We start from the raw sequence: 18,430 nt of genomic DNA, 5'->3' as shown, positions 1-18,430 counted from the left end.
TAAAGGGGAAAAGAATAACTTCACTGTGGAGCAGCCGGGCTGGTCACAATCTTTATCAAGTGATCAGGGTGAAACAGGGGACAGATTGAGATCCTGTGCTATTTGATAGGAGGCAATGAGAAGAACAGAACATTTCCAAGAGTCCTGCTAAAGATGCATGACCTGATCCTAATCACAAGGCAACATCAGAAAAAAAACAAATTGAGGGACATTCAGCAAAATAAACGGCCTGAAATCTTTAAAAGATCATGAAAGTCAAAGAAAGACTGAGGAATTTTTCCAAATTGAAGAAACTAAAGGACATAACAACCAAGTGCACTGGGTCCTTTTGCTATAAAGAGAATTATAAGGACCAGTGAAAAACCTTGAAAGGGGTTTGAGAGAAAATAGTAAAAAGAAACCTATGTTAATGGTAAGGGTTGTAATGATGTCTTGGCAGGAAATAGACATGACCATGTGGGAAAACTCCCAGAATGTTGACTCTCTGAGCAGACATCTACTGGACACCTGCCACATGCCGAGTCCTCGGGCTGAAAGTTGAGGAGCTCCGATGCTGGTGCCTGGGCCACCTCAGCAAACAGGAAGCAGAGACCTCAGCAGCTAGAGGCAAGAGCAGATGGCGTCCATGTTATGGGACATGGTGGCGGGACCAATTCTGCCCACAAGGGGATTATACTGGGAAGATGATGTTTGAAATGACCTGGAAACCTACAAGGATGAGGAGGACTTTGCCAGGCAGCATGTTGAGGAATAAAGAGGACAGGGCTTAAAGGCACTGGCAACCTTGTGAGAAAGAGGGCAACAGATCACACCACCCGCAGAACAGTGGTGGTGGGAGGAGGAGAGGGGGCTGGGCGGTGACTGGCTTGTGAGCAGCATGAAGAGGCTTAGACTTGACATTTATGAATTTGTTTCCCAAATTACCCCCAACATTGTGGCTGCAAACACACATTATCTCACAGTTTCGATGGGTGAGAATCTGAGCGCTGCTTAGATGAGTGGCTCTGGCTTGGGGTCTTTCACAAAGCTGCAGTCCGAGTGTTGGCTGGGACCATGGTCGTCTCCAGGATGACTTGAGGAGGCTCTGAGCTCACTCACAGGACAGCTAGCAGGCCTGGGTCCTTTCTGGCTGTCTGCTGAGACCTCATTTCCTCTCCACGTGGGTTTCTCCTTAAAGAGGCTCACAACATGGCAACTGGCTTTCCTGAGAATGAGGGATCTGAGGGAGGGAGAGCGCTGGAGAACCCCACGATGAAAGCCACAGACTTTTTGTAACCTAACAGGAAGTAACATCCTGTCAGTTCCTCTGTATTCTATTGGTTTGAAGCAAATCACTAAACCTAGCCTTGCACAAGGGGCAGGAATCACACAAGAACACAAATGCCAGGGGATAGGATCGTCAGACCATCTGAGAGGCTGCCCACCAGATCCCCAGGACGGGGAGGGCCACGGTCTGCAAGCATCTGTGGGGAGGGTGGGTGAGAGCAAGCCTAGAGGCAGTGAGACCATGGGGAGATGGTCATCCAAGATATAATTAAAAGAGACAGAAGGAAGAGGCCTCAGTATCGATGTGAAATGGCCCAGAAGTGGTCAGGGCAGGAAGAAGGGCAAAGGGCACCAGGTGGTTTAAATGCCTCCCAGGTTTCTACGTGTAGCCAGCCATAGTGGACCTCGTCATCAGAATCATCTTATGAGATGTCCACTGCATTCTTACTACTTATTGTTAAGCAAATCGGTTCCTGGACTTCACTGGCTAGAAACCAGCTTTTGCAGAAGGGTTTTACAGGGTCCATTTGCTGCTGGAAAACAAGTGAGAGCTACTAGGTAGTTACCTCATTTTTAAAACACCTTTTCAAGTTGTGAAATATCGGGGCAGTACATTTTTCAGTTTTATCTTAAAAGTACTACACTGGTTAGACTGTCAGTAAATGTGTGAGTGAAAGTTGTTCAGATCGTCAGCGTGGCTGAACTGGACCAGGCTTTACAATTCTGTCCAGTGCCTCTTGCAAGTCAGCACTAAGGTCTTTACTCACGATGTCTGAAGGATTTTGTTTTCCTTCCTGAAATCTCCCCTTTTCTTGAATTCCAACCTGAACTCAAATTAAAGAATGATGTTTTTACAGAGAGTTTGGATTTTTAATTTCAGGCGTGTCCTTAGCAAGCTAATCTAAATAGGATTAACTGAATTTTGAGAGTAGATGTGCACTAGCGGGGGGGTTGGGGTGGGGGGCAGTCACGTGACTGGGGAGGAGGAGGTGTCTAGGCCCACACTTGTGAAATAGTCTAGAGAGAGGAAAAGTATTTCAGGTTTATTTCACTCCAATCTTTTCCTTACATCATTTTGTTCAAAATTAAAAACACATAAAAACCATCCTTTAAACCCGTGTGATTCCTGGGAATAGCAAATGCCTAGGGATGTCATGAAGTCACGCTTCTGGAAGGTGTGACCTGGGCCTCTGGGTCTTTCTCCCCATAGGCCTGACTGCCACCAAGTCAGGGAACACTCAGCATGGAGCTGCTGTAGCCCTGTACTGCATTATACTGGTGACACCAGGTGTTGAAATGTAACAATGTAATTTATTTACACGTGTTTGAAATGGTTATTCTTGTTGCTTAATATTTATAATTAGGCTGACCTTGAATCATGAAAGAGTGAAAACATAATGCTCCTAGAAAATTTGCATTCAGCAGTATTGTTTTGAGAACAGTCTCATAGTTACATAAAATAATGGGGAAATTTAAAAGGCTAATATGCACTAAACTTGGAAAGGGCTACTTTTTAGTTCTCCTAAGATGTTTTTTTTTTCTTTAGGGGAACAGGACTTTTTTTTTTTTTTTTTTTTTTAATTGGGGAACAGTGTACTTTCAGACCTTTTTTCCAAGTCAAGTTGTTGTCCTTTCAATCTTAGTTGTGGAGGGTGCCATTCAGCTCCAGGTCCAGTTGCCGTTTTTTTCTAGTTGCAGGGGGCGCAGCCCATCATCCCTTGCGGGAGTCGAACCGGCAACCTTGTTGAGAGGACGCACTCCAACCAACTGAGCCATCCAGGAGCTCAGCGGCAGCTCAGCTCAAGGTGCCGTGTTCAATCTTAGTTGCAGGGGGCGCAGCCCACCATCCCTTGCGGGTGTCGAACCAGCAGCCTTGTGGTTGAGAGGACGTGCTCCACCCAACTGAACCATCCGGGAGCTCAGCAGCAACTCAGCTCAAGGTGCCGTGTTCAATCTTAGTTGCAGGGGGCGGAGTCCACCATCCCTTGCGGGACTCGAGGAGTTGAACCAGCAACCTTGTGGTTGAGAGCCCACTGGCCCATGTGGGAATCGAACCGGCAGCCTTCGGTGTTAGGAGCATGGAGCTCTAACCACCTGAGCCACCGGGCCGGCCCCCCTAAGATGTTTTTTGTATTATTTTTATTTTTATGTATTCCTTTTTGTATATCTTGGACACTGGAAGCTTATGCAGGTTTGTAACACATGTTAAATCTCTAATATTTGGAAAATTCACTTTTCTGGTTAAGTGAACTTTCAATATAGATGAAGGTTAAGCAAAAATGTTTTCCAGAAAATCTTGTGAAAATGAATTAGAGTACCTTCCCTGTTTTTACTGTCTACAAAGCATAATGAATCCTCTTTACATCAAAAGTTAATAATTCTTCAATGGCATCAGTATAAAACTGAAAGGCCTTATTCACAATAGGCATGATATGGAAATAACCTAAGTGTCTGTCAACAGATGAATGGATAAAGAAAATGTGTGTGTGTATACTATTCATTATATATATAATATATATACTTATATATAATACTTTTTCTCTATCTATGATATTTCACAAGTTCTGGTCATTATTATATATATATGTAAAACAGTGGAATTTTATATATAATATAAAGGATACACACACACACACACACACACACACATGCACACACAAACTCTATTTGACCATAAAAAACCAGAAGGAAATCCTGCCATTTGAAATGACATGGATGAACTGGAGGATGTTATGCTAAATGAAGTAAGCCAGACATAGCAGGTCCTCAAATAATGTCCTTTCATTCAATGTTATTTTGCTATAAGTTGATGAGGAAAAAAAAAAAAAGCAATTCCTGCCCAGGGCCACTGTCTGTCGGGACTTTGCATGTTCTTCCCATGTCTGCATGGGTTTTCTCTGAGGACTCTGATTCCTCCCACATCCCAAAAATGTACACAGATGAACCGGCATGTCTGAGTGGTCCCAGCCTGAGTGAGTGTGGGTGTGTGTGAGTGTGCCCTGTGATAGAAGGGCGTCCTGTCCAGGGTGGTGTCCCGCTTTGTGCCCCGAGCTGCTGGGAGGGGCTCTGGCCACTTGACTCTAAACTGGAATCAGTGGGTTGGAAAATAATTCTCTTACTGGTTTAGTCTTAAATGTGTGTACAGCTCACATTTCAGTGTTTAATATTAGAAGTGTTTGGGTCACTGTAAGTTTGGTAATGTTCTTATGACCATAGGAACTTAATTTAACTTGCGTGTAGATCAGTTAGCCTATGGTAAAATTGATTTCATTATACATTATTTCGCTTAATGTTGCAGGTTTGACCTATCAACAGTGCTGCGTGAGAACTTACTGTTCCATATAGTAAACTTACATGTGGAATCTAAAAAAGTCTAACTTATAAAAGCAGAGGTAGATGGTGATGGCCAGGAAGTGGGGGAAATGGGAGATGTTGGTCAAAGGGTACAAAGTGTCAGTTACAAAATAAGTAAGTTTTGGGGATCTAATGTACAGATGGTGACTATAGTTAAAAATATTGTATTGTATTCTTAAAATTTGCTAAGAGAGTACATCTTAAGTACACACACACGGTAACTGTGAGGTGATGGATGTGTTAACGTGATGTGGTAATTATTTAACAATATATAAATATATGAAATCATCACAGTTACCGTGTACACCTTAAACATACGCACATTAAGCAGCCACTCCCCCATCTTTACTCCTCATTTCTGTGGTTTTACCGACTCTGGGCAATTCGTATCAGTGGAATCAAACGTGACCTTTGTGTCTGGCTTCTTTTCACTGGGATGTTTCTGGGTTCATCGACATTGTATCACAGCTCATATTATTATATTAGTTATATCAGTTTGCTAGGGTTGCCATTGCAGTACCTCAGACTGGGTGCTTAAACAACAGAGCTTTTTCCCCCCCAGTTCGGGAGGCCAGAAGTCCTGATCGAGGTGTCAGCAGGTTTCTCCTGAGGCCTCTCCTGGGCTTGCAGACGGCTGCCTTCTCTGTGTTCTCACACGGCCTTTTCTCCGTGCTCGTGCACCCCTGGTGTCTCTCTTTGTCCAAATGTCCTCTTGTAAGGACACCAGTCAGATTGGATTCAGCTCCCCCTTAGGACCTCATTTTAACTTAAGACCTCTTTAAAGGTAGCCTATCTCCAAATACAGTCACATTCTGTCTGAGGTGCTGGGAGGTTAGGGCTTCAACATGTGAATTTGGGGGTAGGAGACACAGTTCAGCCCATAGCAATCAGGATACCTTGTTTACAACTCCATTTTCACATCATTTCCCACTGTTGAGGTCTCTGATCATGTGCCCCACCTTCCTTCTAGACTGAGCTTGACGGCACAGCTCGTGTCTCTGTCCTGCCGGCCCAGCATGCACTGGGTGGTCTGTGCTCAGGCCGCTGAGTGTCTGCTTCTTGGGGCAGGCATCCTCTCTGTGTTCTTTGCTTGCAGTAGGCGTACAGCATGTGTATGTCTACACTGTGCTAATACTCCCTGGTAGCTCCTATTATATATGTGAGAGGAGGCCGTTTTATATGTAAATACCTACTTGGAAGTTGTTTTGTTGTCATTTCTTTCTTTGTGATCAAAATAGAGAAAAGAAATTGGCTAATGGAGAATTCCCATGACCAAACAAGTGAATGAGTTCATTTTCTCCATCCATGTTGCATTACAGGGAGCAAGTTAAAATGTGTCACCTATCCTTCAGGAATTTAGTAGGAAAAAAACAGAACGTAGGACAGAATGTGACCAATGCACTAAGATGCAAACAATCAGAGAAGCCTTAGGGACAGAGGCAGGACCTGAGCTGGGATTTTAAGGATGGGCAGGAAAGTGTAAATGTAGTATTCCAGGTAGCAGAAGATTGGGGTTAGGGGGAAGTGGGGCGAGCTCGGGGAGCAGCCGCTGACCACGTAGGTAGGACTCAGCTGCAATTACCACAGGACAGGAGTGCAGCCAGGCTGCTGGAGTCCAAGCAGCTGGACAGGACATGGGCATCCTGGCTGTCGCTGGGAGGTGATGGATGTGCGGGGTTTGGAGCTCAGCCTCAGGAAGCTCAGTGTAGCTTAGGGGTGAAGGTGTGTGTGTGTGAGGGGAGGTGGTGTCCTGGAAGGGAGAGTCCTGATTGGGATTATAACTGTTTAGAGGTGGATATGGGCAGAGGCCGCAGAAAGGAGGGTGACACAGGGCCGCCTTGAGCAGGCAGCCTCAGGAGCGATGCCAGTTAAGGAGAGAGTTGGGGGACATACTGGCTTGGAGAAGAAAGCAGGGAGTATAGCTTGAGCAAGCCTGGATGTGAGGCCCCAGCACATCCGGGAAGGTGCTGGGAGGCTCCCAGGTCTCAGTGTACTTGGCGGAGGCAGGAAAGTCAGGTCCTTGCATAGAGAATGGAGGGCAGGGCGGCTGGTGCCTGGCAGGATTTTGTACTGACGTTGCCGAAGGCTGCTCGGGCTGCCGTAACAAAGCCCCACGGACAGCATAGCATGGGCAGCAGAAGCTTATTCCTCACAGTTCTGGAGGCCGAGAAGTCCAAGATCGAAGTATGTCAGAGTTAGTTTCTGTTGAGGCCCCTTTCCCCGGCTTAGAGACTGGTTGGTGATATGTCCCCTGCATGTCCTAAAACTTGCTATTGTATCATTTCCCAGTGGACTGGTCATGAAATGAAGAGATGATTATTTAAAGACAATTCCCTATTTTTTTGGCCAAAAAAATCCAGATAATACATTAATGTGAAATTAGTGTGAAATAAACCCTGTTTGCAAGTTGATTTGTTTGCTGAAAATGTGAAGTAGTAAAAAATAAAGGAACTGGGGTGGGGGGGAACCTCCCTGTGCCTTCGCATGGTTTCCTCTGCAGCCATGCATGTTGCTGTCCAAATCTCCTCCTCTTAGGAGGCCCACCCGATGCCATTGTTTTAATCACAGCTTTAAAAACCATGTCTCCAAATACAGTCACATCTTGAGGTGCTGGAGGCTAGGACTTCAACAGATGAATTTTGGGGTGGACACAATTCAGCTTATAATAGATGTGAATGTATGATTTATCTAAGTAGGATTATGTAAAGGTTTCACTGCAATTCAAGATGAAGAACCCTGTGACTTTGTTTTATTTTTTAGTGTGTGATGAAGCCGGGGCAGGGAATGGCAGCGCATTTTTCTGGGTAGTTAAGAGTAGTCAGAACGGCTCTGCTACTTAGTAGCTGTTTGATTTGGGGCAAGTTAACTTTTTACCTACTGTGTCTCAGTTTCCTCACAGGTAAAGTGGAAATAAAGGTTGCTGTGAGGATTAAATCAGCTGAGATACGTAAAGTGCTTAGACGTAAACCTGGTTCCTGTAGTAAGTGCTATGTGAGTGCTGCTCGTGATTATCAGTCAGAGTTAGAGATGATGGTGTTTATGCGAGGAAAATACTGCTTTTCTGTGCAAAACCAAACTGCATGTATGAGAACGGAAATCACGATGTTACACTCCACTGAGCATAGTTGTATAGAATATCTAGAGCTTCTGCTGTCAAATGTGTGATACTGGAGGACCACACCGGAAGTGGGCAGAGGCTTGTCATCTGGGAAAATAAAATTTCACAGTGCTTCCATGTACTTCCAGTACTTTGAGCCTTGCGGCAGAGCCTGTGAGGTAGGCAAGATGGGAGTTTCCTTTTGAATCCCACAGCTGCACACAGCCTGGAAGAAGCCCCCAGGCAATAAGGCTCAGTTTTCCGGTATCTTCTCAGAGCAGGGAGACTGGAGAGTGATCTTTTGAGCAAATTTAGTAATCTCTCTATTTATTATTTCGTTCAAAATAACTGCTGTGGTCTGAATATTTGTGTCCCAAGATTGATATGTTGAAATCCTAGCCATTGGGGGTGATTAGGTCCTGAGGGTGGAGCCCCCATGTATGGGGTTCGTGCCTTATAAAGAGACCCCAGGGAGCTCCCTCACCCCTTTTGTGTGAGGACGCAGCGAGGAGACGCTGTCTGGGAAGCATAAGGTGGGCCCTCACAAACACTGAATCTGCCAGTGCCTTTACCTTGGACTTCTCACCCTCCAGAAATAATAATTGTTGTTACAAGTCACAGCTTGTAACTTGTTGGTACAGCCTCCCAAACGGATTCGTATTATACAAACTGCCATTTGTTGGGTACCTCCACGTTCTGGGCTGCACTTGACCTGTGCTACCTCAGGAGATGGCCGCCCTACCTCTGTGAAGGGTTGTACGATTGGACAGAGAAGGACACTGCGGCTCAGGGGTTCGGTCATTCAGCAGCATCTGTCTGATCCTGAAGCCAGCTCCCCCCTGGGACAGCCGTTCTGCCCAGCGAGGGCCCTGGGTACAGGTGTGAAGGGCATCTCTGGGCAGCACCCCCACCGAGCTCTTCGAAGTCAGGGAATGTTTGCTGAACAAATTCGCTTTTCTTCGGAAGACAGCAAAAGAGGACCACTTGCACGTTTCAAAATCACATCGTTTGGGTGTTCATATCACCAGAGATAGGCCTGATGTCTCAGAAGATCCCTCAGTGGCAAGACAAGCTCTAAAATGGGTCAGACATGGGAGTAATGAGCCAAGAGGTGGGTCTCACTAACAGTCAAGAATAAGCAGCAATCTGGGGCAGTTAGTAACTAATATGGAAAATTCGTTTATACCAGAAAATAAGAACCAAAAGGTAGGTAATATAAAACAGAGTTCAAGGCAGTTTAGATAATTAATGGTGAGTTAATAAGAGAAATATAATTTGAAATACTGAAACTGAGAGGTTAAAATGTCCCAGGAATATTCACGTTTAATGAGACATAGGTGACTATAGCCAAGAGCTTACCTATGAGTTCAGTCAAAAGTCAGGCAGAAAAGGTGTTTCTAGGGAATAGGTCGGTCAGACAGTGCGTGATGGTGGGGTGGTCTGGGGTGGAGCGTGTGCTGATGAGATGACGCCCCGCCGTTCCGGGGAGATGGGGGAAGGGAGCAGCCTGGATTGGTGGAGACATTCCCGGTATGAAAGCTTCTCCCACACGTACAGCAGGCTTACTAGATCACATGTCCGGATTCCTTAGAGAATAATCCCACTGTGCCAGGAACACACACACAAGTGGGCAGGAGGCTAGGAAAACAAAGATAGATTATGAGAAAACAATGGAAATGTCTGTAACAGGCGCCCCCCCCCCCCCTCGCGCTCCCTAGGTGAGCTATAACCATCTAATGGGATCAAGTGATGATGGCAGGGATGTGAGTCCGTAACAGGGAGGATCGTTAGGTAGTGTGGACATTTAACATGACTAATTCTTCTGATACATGAACATGGGATATCCTTCCATTTGTGTCTTCAGTTTCGTTCATCAAAATCTTGTAGTTTTAAATGTACAGATCTTTCACCTCCTTCATTTTTATTCCTAAGTATTTTATTGTTTTTGGCTCTTTTGTGAATGGGATTATTTTCTTAATTTCTTTTTCAGATATTTTGTCATTATTGTATACAAATGCAGCTGATTTCTGTGTGTTGATTTTTATGTACTGCAACTTAACTGAATTCGTTGATTAGTTCTAACAGTTTTTTGGAGGAATCTTTAGGATTATCTGTATATAAGCCATATAGTCTGCAAACAAAGATAGTTTTACTTCTTCCTTTCCAATATGGATGCCTTTTATTTATCTTGCCTGATTGGTCTGGCCAGGACTTCCATGTTGGAGAAGAGTGGTGTAGCACACTTCTAGGTTTCTGTATATTGAACCATTCTTGCATCCCAGGGAAAAATCCCACTTGCTTATGGTGTATGATCCTTTTAATGTGCTGTTGAATTGGGTTTGCTAATATTTGTTGAGAATTTTTGCATCTGTATTCATCAGAGATACTGGTCTGTAGTTTGTTTGTTGTGTTGCTTTCTGGCTTTTGTATCAGGGTCATGCTGGCCTTGTAAAAAGAGTTTGGGAGGGTTCCTGCCTCTTTGATTTTTTGGATGAGTTTGCAAAGGATTGGCATTAATTCTTCTTTAAATGTTTGGTAAAAATCATCAGTGAAACCATATGGTCCTGGACTTTGTTGGGAGGTTTTTGATTACTGATTCAATCTCCTTATTCATTATTGATCTGTTCATATTTTCAATTTCCTGATTCTGTCTTGGTGAATTGTATGTTTCTAGAGACATATCTATTTCTTCTAGGTTATCCAATTTGTTGGCATATAATTATTCACAGTAGTTTCTTATGATCCTGTGTATTTCTGTGGTATCAGTTGTAATATCTCCTCTTTCATCTCTGATTTTATCTGCTTGAGCCTTCTCTCTTTTTTTCTTAGTCAAGCTAAAGGTTTGGTCAATTTTGCCTTCTCAAAAACCACCTCTTAGTTTTGTTGATCTTTCCTGTTTTTCTCTGGTTTCTATTTATGGCCAAATCTTTGTTGTATCCTTCCTTCTGCTGACTTTAGGCTTAAATTGTTCTTTTTCTAGTTGCTTGAGGTATAGAATTAGTTATTTATTTGAGGTCTTTATTTTATCTTAATATAGGCATTCATTGCTATAAACTTCTCCCTGAAAACTGCTTTTCCACTATCCCCTAAGTTTTGGTATGTTGCATTTCCATTTCACTCGTTTGGAGATTTTTTTTAAATTTCTATTTTGATTTCTTCTTTGGTTAATTGGTTATTCAGGAGTGTGTTGTTTAATTCCCACATATTTATAAATTTCCCAGCTTTCCTCGTCATTGATTTCTAGTTTCATACAATTGTGGTCAGAATAGTCACTTGGTATCATTTCAGTCTTCTTAAATTTGCTAAGACTTTTTTTGTGACCTAACATACAATCTGTCCTGAAGAAAGCTCCATGTACACTTGAGAGGAATATGTTTTCTCCTGCTATTGGTTGGAATGTTCTATATATGGCTGTTAGGTTCATTTGGTCTAAAGTATGGTTCAAGTCCAATGTTTCCTTATTGATTTTCTGTCTTCATGATGTATCCATTGATGAGAATGGGGTATTGAAGTCACCAGGAATTATCATATTGTTGTGTTTCCCCACTCAGATCTGTTAGCATTTGCTTAATACATTTATGTGCTCCGAGGTTGGATGCATATATATTTACAATTATTATATCTTCTTGATAAATTGAACCCTTTATTATTATTTAATGACCTTTGTCTCTTGTTACCATTTTTGGTAGGGGTGGCAGGATCTAACAAGTAGAGAGAATAGTTCAATGATTCCCATCTATCTATCACCCAGATTCAATAACTATCAAGGTTTTGTCACACATGCCTCATTAATCTTTTTGATTTATTGAAGTATTTAAAATTTTCTGACATATTTCATGAACCCTAGATACTCCCATAAGCATCTCTAAAAAATAAGAGTATTTTCTTATAGAATTATAATGCTATTATCCATGCCCCCCCAAAATTTAACCATGATTCTGTGATATCATCTTTTATCTAGATATACCTATAAGATTTTCCTGATTGTCTCGGAAATGTCATTTTACAGTTGATATGTTCAAATCAGAATCCAAACAAGGTCTTTATATTACCCGGGGCGGTTGGTCTTAGAGCTCTTAATCTAAGGGAAATAACCATCACTTTAAAAAGAATAATTTCTCCCACAGAATGCCCCACATTCTGAGTTTCTCTCTTTGCTTCCATTTGGCATCATTTAACTCTTTCTTCAATAGAAGGGTCTTCAGTCTGAGAATGACTGTGTTATGACTTGGAGCCTTCTGTAGCCCTGGGGAATGTGCCTTAGCGCTCGTGCCCTTGGCAGCGCTCGGTGAGGGCATCACAGAGGGTTGGCCACTTCCCATCTCAAAGCCAGGGGACTATCCTGCTTCTCTGTCCAGCTCAGGCCAGGCCACTTTTATGAAGCTTTGTTCTCCCTCACCTCTGAATTTCACTGAATTATATGTAGCACTTAATTTTGTGTTTTTCTCTTGTTCATGGTGGTTTCCATGTTTGTAAGCCTTGTTCTCCCAAAGGTGTTCTCTACTCTGTTATGATATATATTTTTAAAAATTTAATGTATATTTTATGAAAGTATAAGATATATCAGAAAAGTGTAGAAATCATACAGTGTGATGGATTTTCATAATAGGAACACATCCATGTAACCAGCACGTAGATTAGGTGCCATCACGTCCTTTCCAGCCGTTGCTTTCCTCCCAGGGGCACCCACATCCTGACATCCAGCAGCAGAGATTAGTTTGGCTGTTATTTACTTTCATACAAATACAATCATATAATATGTGCTGTTTTTGTCTGACTTCTTTCACTCAGCATTGCCTGTGAGATTCATCTGTGGTGTTACCTGTAGTGTGTCCATTCGTTCTCCTTGCTATAGAGTTTTCCACGGTGTAGATACCACAGTTTATTAGCCCATTTTACTGTTGATGGACATTTGGGTAGGATCTAGTTTGCGGCTATTGCATGTGGTGCTGATGGAAATATTCTTATACATGTCTTTTTGGTGAACCTGTGTTCACGCTTCTGTGGCGCATCTGCCTGGAGTATATATACGCGGGCTCAGCTTTCAGGGATGCTGTCGAAAGGTCTTCACTGAGGTTGCACTAGGTCATTTTTAGAAACACAGATCTTACCGTGTCACTTCTCAGCCTTACTTCATACCCACCCCTTAAGCCCCAGCACACAGAGCTGAAATCCAGAGTCCCTGGTGGCCTGAGCCCCGCCTCCCTCATTTGCCCTTCCCCCAGTCTCCCGCGCCGTGCTGGGGCTCCCAGGCATGCCCAGGCTGTCTCCTTTGCTCAGACCGCCCTCTTCTCCCCTCACCGTCCCCTGACTTGTGCCCGCCTATTTCCTGTTTCTTCTCAAAGACCCTGCTGCTCAGGTAGTGCTCTCCTTCAGGACATAGGGCGCCCTGCTTCCCCATGCATGGCTCATTGGCCCCCCCACAGTGTTACAAGCATCTCGTCATGTAGCTGTCTCCAGTTACACTGTAGCAGCTCCTTAAGAACAAGGACTGTTGTTTTGTGTCTCTTCATGTCCTTGGCACTTAGCATACCTGGTCCATCGGAGATGCTCAAAAAAATACTGAATGTGTGAATGAATGAATGACCTTTCAACTAGCCTGAAAGTACTGAACACTTGGCAGATGATAGTAACAGAAACTTGGTGACTGGTGGATTGCTTTTTGCTTTACAAAAACTTTAAATCTGGCTTTGCTTGTGAGAGTTGAAAAGAGAAGGCCATAAAACCCAGCCCCTCCCACAGGCGTGACAGGCAGGGAATAGCAACAGTAATTTCACATTGCACACTGGTAATTTGCTACGAAAACCAGTGAGAGCTTCAGTATTTTCTACACCAAGAACTTGCTGTGTTTTTCTCCTTGTTGACTGCAATGTGCGTTGGGGGAAGGTGCATGGGTTTCGGTTTAAGCTTTAACTTTAAATCCAGGCTATGTCATTTTTAATAGCTGTGCTGTTTTAGTTAAATTAACTCCTTTGAGCCTCCGTTTCCCATGTGTGAAATGGGACAATAACACCTGCTTTGCAGGGCTGCTGGAAGATTGGAAGAACATATCGTTTCCCAGATATCCTCTGCACTGAAAGCCTCCTACAATGAGTTGTCTTTCTCTTTCTTGGTGAAATAGGTCAAATGAATGAACTAGGCTCAAGCCAGTTTCCACGGGTCTCTATATGTGTCTTCTTGAAAGCTCTGGGTGGGGCTGGGTTGTATTCTCAGCTCCCCCGGTGCTGGAGAAGGGGTAAGCTCTGCAGTCCAGAGGGAGAGCAGGCAGGAGGAAAGAGCCCAGCAGGGCAGCCACAGAGCTGCTCTCACAGCCACAGAGCTGCTCTCACACCCACAGGGAGTCTGGGAAACCCCTCCTTTCCTTCTTGGGTGCTAATGTCTGGGGAGGAGGTGTAGTCCACCTGGGCTGTGTTGGTCTTGCCCCCCTCTGTGAGACGGACCAGCTCGCTGGAGAACTCTTTATTCCAAGATGGGGTCAGATAAATCCCTTAACTGAGAAATAATTGAAATCATTATATTAAAAGAATGCTGAGTTTGCATGAATTTTGAAGGGTCATCTCTGGGCGAGTGTGGCTTGGTGGGGTCCGCACCAGGTTTACACTGCACAGCAGAGCCCGGGGGCTCTGGTCCTTGGGGGGGGGGGGGGGGCGGGCATTCAAAGGACCAGTAAAGAGTTACAGAGCTTTAAAGGGGTTTCAGTTAGGACTTTATTAAACCTTAGGTACTGGGTGGTTTGTGAAGCATGACCTTCTGGGGTAGGGGGAGAATTGCTTTTTCCTCTTCTGGGGGAGTTCCTGTGATACTAACAGTTAATACCAGCTCTTGATCATGACTGAAAGAACACTGTAAACTTAAAAAATGTTCCATAATGAAAAACAAAGCTGCTCTGTTGTTTTTGAAATAAGTTTGAAAAAGTGTTTAAACTGAATATAACAGCATCTGTTCTCTGATAACCACAAAGCATTACAAGGGGATTTTTAACATTTTAACGGATTTTGTTCTGCCAGGAGTGGACCATGTGTTGGCTTTTGAGTGCTTTTAAAGAGCCAAGTATAGACCAAATTGTGCTTTTTGGTAATATTTAGGGCCTTGGGATGCACCCCAAAACACTAGAGAACCCTAAGAAAGAACCCCGGGCTTCTGTCAGCAGCTCCCAGCCACAATGTAGCTTTGAAAGTGGGATTGGGGTGGGGGGGCGGTAGTGTATACAAGGATTGGATTCAGTTAGTTCCGTGCATCCAGTTCCTTTCGAAGCCCCGTCACCCCAACACAACATATTTTTCTAGAGGTTTTGGACTCAAAGAATTCTGATTGCTGTCAGCAGTGTTCAGCTGTGAGTTCAGGACCCATAGGAATGTGAGTAAATGGAGCCACTTTATGTAAAGTACTTAAAGGCATGTTCAGAAACATGCCCTTAATTTCCTCCCCTACTCCCCTTCTTGTTATTCAGTTTTTACCTAACTCTCAGCTATTTTAATTGAATTTTACTTGGGGAGTAATTAGAAAAGCACTGAAAGGATTTGAATGCTGTGGGGACAGGTAGTCAAAACACTCATCAGGCTTAATTTTGAGTTCTGTGTTTTATTTTTTAAAAGTCTTCATTTAAAAAAAATTTAAAAATAGAGGTGTGTGTGTGTGTGTGTGTGTGTGTGTGTGTGCAGGGGTGATGCTTTTGTTGCACTAATGCAGGCGGTTAACTTTTCTAGATGTGCATTCCTCCAGCCTGACTACCTCCAGATAGCCAACCTCTTTTTGAAAATTTAAACGTGTTTTTTAATATTCTTGGCAAAAGGTAATTTTGAAGGTAAATCTGTTATTTTTACCAAAAGAATTGAGTCCTGAATGCGAGAGCCCCCTGGAAATGGAGTTTGGATTATCCCCGATTTTGTTTTACTGGGCCGTGGGCTGGCAAGGGAGCTGGGTTAAGAGCATCAGACAGACCATCAGGTGGGGCCACCTGGTAGTTTCGGAGCAGTGCTGGGGTTCCTTTTGTAGTGGAGGCGGTATTCCGGAGCTTTTGAGTTTGACGTCTAGCAGTGGTATTTGGTAGTTATCTTCCAGAGTCTTCTCACTGACTAATTAATTCATTCTGTCCGGAGTCACCTGGGGAGGCCCCTGGTTGGCTCTCCTGTGGATCCTGGGTGTCAGGGGAGCTGAGTCCAGCACACCTGCATCTCCCACCTGGGCTGTGGCCTTGCCTTGCCCTCTGAAGGTAGCCCCTTTGAAGGCAGCAGTGTTTGTCTGTCACCTCCGATCCCATGGCCTTGGTCCAGTGCTCCTTCTGGGAGGCTTGTTCCTCCACAGCTGAAATTGTTAGATGCAGAAGCCATGGGCCCAGGTCTAGCCAGAGGCTTACCTGCATTTGTAACTGTTTTATTTGTCACTTTGGGGTAAGGTCTGACTTAAAAAAAATAGTTATCTAAGAGTTGTTTAAACAGGTAATGCTTTCTCCTTTCTAGGACATGTATTTTGTTAGCAAACCACTAGAAGGGAATGGCTTTGTGTACTATTTTGTAATTCTTCTTCTGTGCTGCTTATAACTTAAATTTAAGTTGTGTTCCCAAACTCCCCATTTCTCATCTAAGAAAGCTAAATAGTCAATTAGAAACCATTTTAAGTTAATGTAGTCTTAAAATGTTTCTGTAAAACAAACCCTTTAAATAATACACTAATGGATCGTCATTCTCTTTCCCTCCATTACTTAGTGCCTGAGTTCTCACCAAAAAAAATAAAAAAATAAAAAATAATTACCTTTTGGGGGCATCCAAGTAGAGTGGGAGTTACCTGCCTTCAGCCAGACCAGAGGACCCTTCCCGTGCCCTGCAGAATGGACTGCAGGTTCAGACTTGATGCGGGGTCTTGGCTTGCTCCAGGCAGAATAAATGTATTTTGAGCAACTTCCAGCAAGCGAGTAAGAAGTTGCACACTCCTCCAGCAGGCTTGCAAAAATATTCCAGAAGGCAAATCATTTGCTGCATTTTTTAGTAGCCAACTATGGAAGTCTCTGCTCAGTCAGCAGCCAGTGCAGCCAGGCCCGGGGTGGGAGATGACAGCTGGAGAGGCCCGTCTTCCCCAGGCCTGGTTGGAGTGGAAAGGGTGGCCTCTCCCGGCTGACCCAGTCACAGATGTAACAATTACCTGTCCCCCTCCTTGTCTCGCTGAATCTCACCCTTCGGGCCTCCCAGGATCCCATGCTCCTGGGGCATGGAGACCGCTATGCCGGTACGGCTGTGCCGATCTCCTCTGCTCATGAGTATGCTCTTGTGCCCATCAGACTTCACTTACACAAGTTCAGAGAAAATTATTAAGAATTCCAGGACGGTGGCTGCTTTTGAGTGCTGATTCCCCAGGCCGACTGCACTGGTGTGTGCTCAGTAAATGCCAATGGGTGCTTCACAGATGAGGATGTAAATGCGACCTGGAGTGGGGCAGTGGACCAAGCCACCAACTGCCTGGGGCCCTCTGGTGGCCGGAAGTTGTTCCTGTTCCGTAGTTTTGGGGCAGGAGGCAGTGAGAGGAGCACCCACCTGCCAGAGTTGGGGGGAGCCTTTGTAGGGCAGGAAGGAGGTGTGCAGGCAGACACATCTGCTCTGCTGCCTTTAACTGGGTCATCTGTGGAAGTCACTTCATCTGTCTCAGTTTCCCCATCTGTAAAATGGGAAGAAGCTAGGGAATGAGCTCTCTTTGTGCTGAGTGTTAACTTGACAATGTAAGTGAAGCACTGGCGTGGGGCACACAGTAAATGCTCTGAATCGCGGTAGCCAGCCTTATTCACATTGCCCCGAGCCACAGGTGGGCCAGCAGGTGGAGCCTGTGCTCCTGAAGCCACACCCGCAAGCCAGGTGGGCTCTTTGTGATAACTCTTGGCACCTCTCTCTGGCTGTCAGACCTGCTGGTGAGCGCCGAGTACTGTCTCCACCGCCTTCTGCTCTGGCTGGCGGTTCCAGGCCTCTCCTGAGCTTTCTGTGCCTCCTGCTGGGAGCTGTGGGGGGCTGGCAGCACCTCCGCTCCCAGCTGTGCCTGGTATTTTTGGGGGCCATGGCCCAGGCAGGCCTGGCCAGTTCACCATTCTCTCGTTTCCAAAGAGCCCTTTCCCTGACTCAGTGTTTGGGGATTTTCCTGCTGTTCGTTTCCAGACTTGCAGAGAGGGCGTGGGGGGATGGTCATGTCTCTTTTGTTGGTCACTGTATTTTGAAAGATGGCAACACAATCATCATTAAAGTGGGGTGACGTTAGAAGTATTTTCTTTTCAAATATTTTTGGCAGGGCCAAAGAGTAAAAGCCCACGGAATGGTTGCTGAGCAGCATTCAGAAGACCCAGTGTGGCATCAGGGACCGTGCAGCCCCTGTGTGTTTGCAGGGTCCCGGGAAGGTTCCGAGTGTGAGGGAGTGACTTCCAGTGGGGACCTGACATGTGATTTCAAAGGCGCCGCCATCTCACCCGAGCTACTGGGTTAACGTAAGAAAGGTATTTTGGCATAAACGTTTCCGGGGTATGCAGTGGGGTTGGCTGGGCAGGAAGCCCTTGTCGTTGCTATAAAGAAACTAGCAAGCAAGAGAATGAAGGCATCAAAGCGGCCACAGGATGCGGCCGAGCCCTGCCTGGCCCGCCGCCCGCCAGCCGCTCTGAGGGGCGAGTGACATGACCTTAAAGCACTTCATACTCGCAGGCCAAGCTCCAGTTTAAAGTTCAAGGCACTTTGTTTTTTCACC

The 18,430-nt window shown here is 44.8% G+C and overlaps 1 protein-coding gene and 1 long non-coding RNA gene across 8 annotated transcripts in view; one reads left to right on the top strand and one right to left on the bottom strand.

Moving 5' to 3' along the window:
* Positions 1 to 18,430, top strand: part of GGACT (gamma-glutamylamine cyclotransferase) — a 60,683-nt gene that overhangs the window by 18,509 nt on the left and 23,744 nt on the right. The window contains exon 3 of one of the 6 annotated variants that reach the window (XR_012495480.1): positions 2,959 to 2,981. The exons of 4 other annotated variants lie outside the window; for them this stretch is intronic. The gene's annotated coding sequence lies outside the window, so the exon portion shown is untranslated. Of the gene's footprint in view, positions 1 to 439; positions 464 to 2,958; positions 2,982 to 18,430 lie in introns of those variants that run through there. One more of the 6 variants, XR_012495483.1, reaches the window with a different exon arrangement.
* The window catches only part of LOC109459607 (uncharacterized), a 27,104-nt gene continuing 10,970 nt past the window's right edge, over positions 2,297 to 18,430 (bottom strand). For both annotated transcript variants that reach the window (XR_012495484.1, XR_012495485.1), the window contains 3 exons: positions 16,469 to 17,901; positions 9,077 to 9,355; positions 2,297 to 8,791 (listed from right to left, as the gene is read on the bottom strand). This is a non-coding gene — a long non-coding RNA (uncharacterized LOC109459607). The remainder of the gene's footprint in view (positions 8,792 to 9,076; positions 9,356 to 16,468; positions 17,902 to 18,430) is intronic.

The sequence above is a fragment of the Rhinolophus sinicus genome, linkage group LG04, assembly GCF_036562045.2.
Source record: "Rhinolophus sinicus isolate RSC01 linkage group LG04, ASM3656204v1, whole genome shotgun sequence".
Lineage (NCBI taxonomy): Eukaryota > Metazoa > Chordata > Mammalia > Chiroptera > Rhinolophidae > Rhinolophus > Rhinolophus sinicus.
The sequence above is the reverse complement of the archived record's forward strand: the minus strand, read 5'-3'. Positions and strand labels throughout refer to the sequence as shown.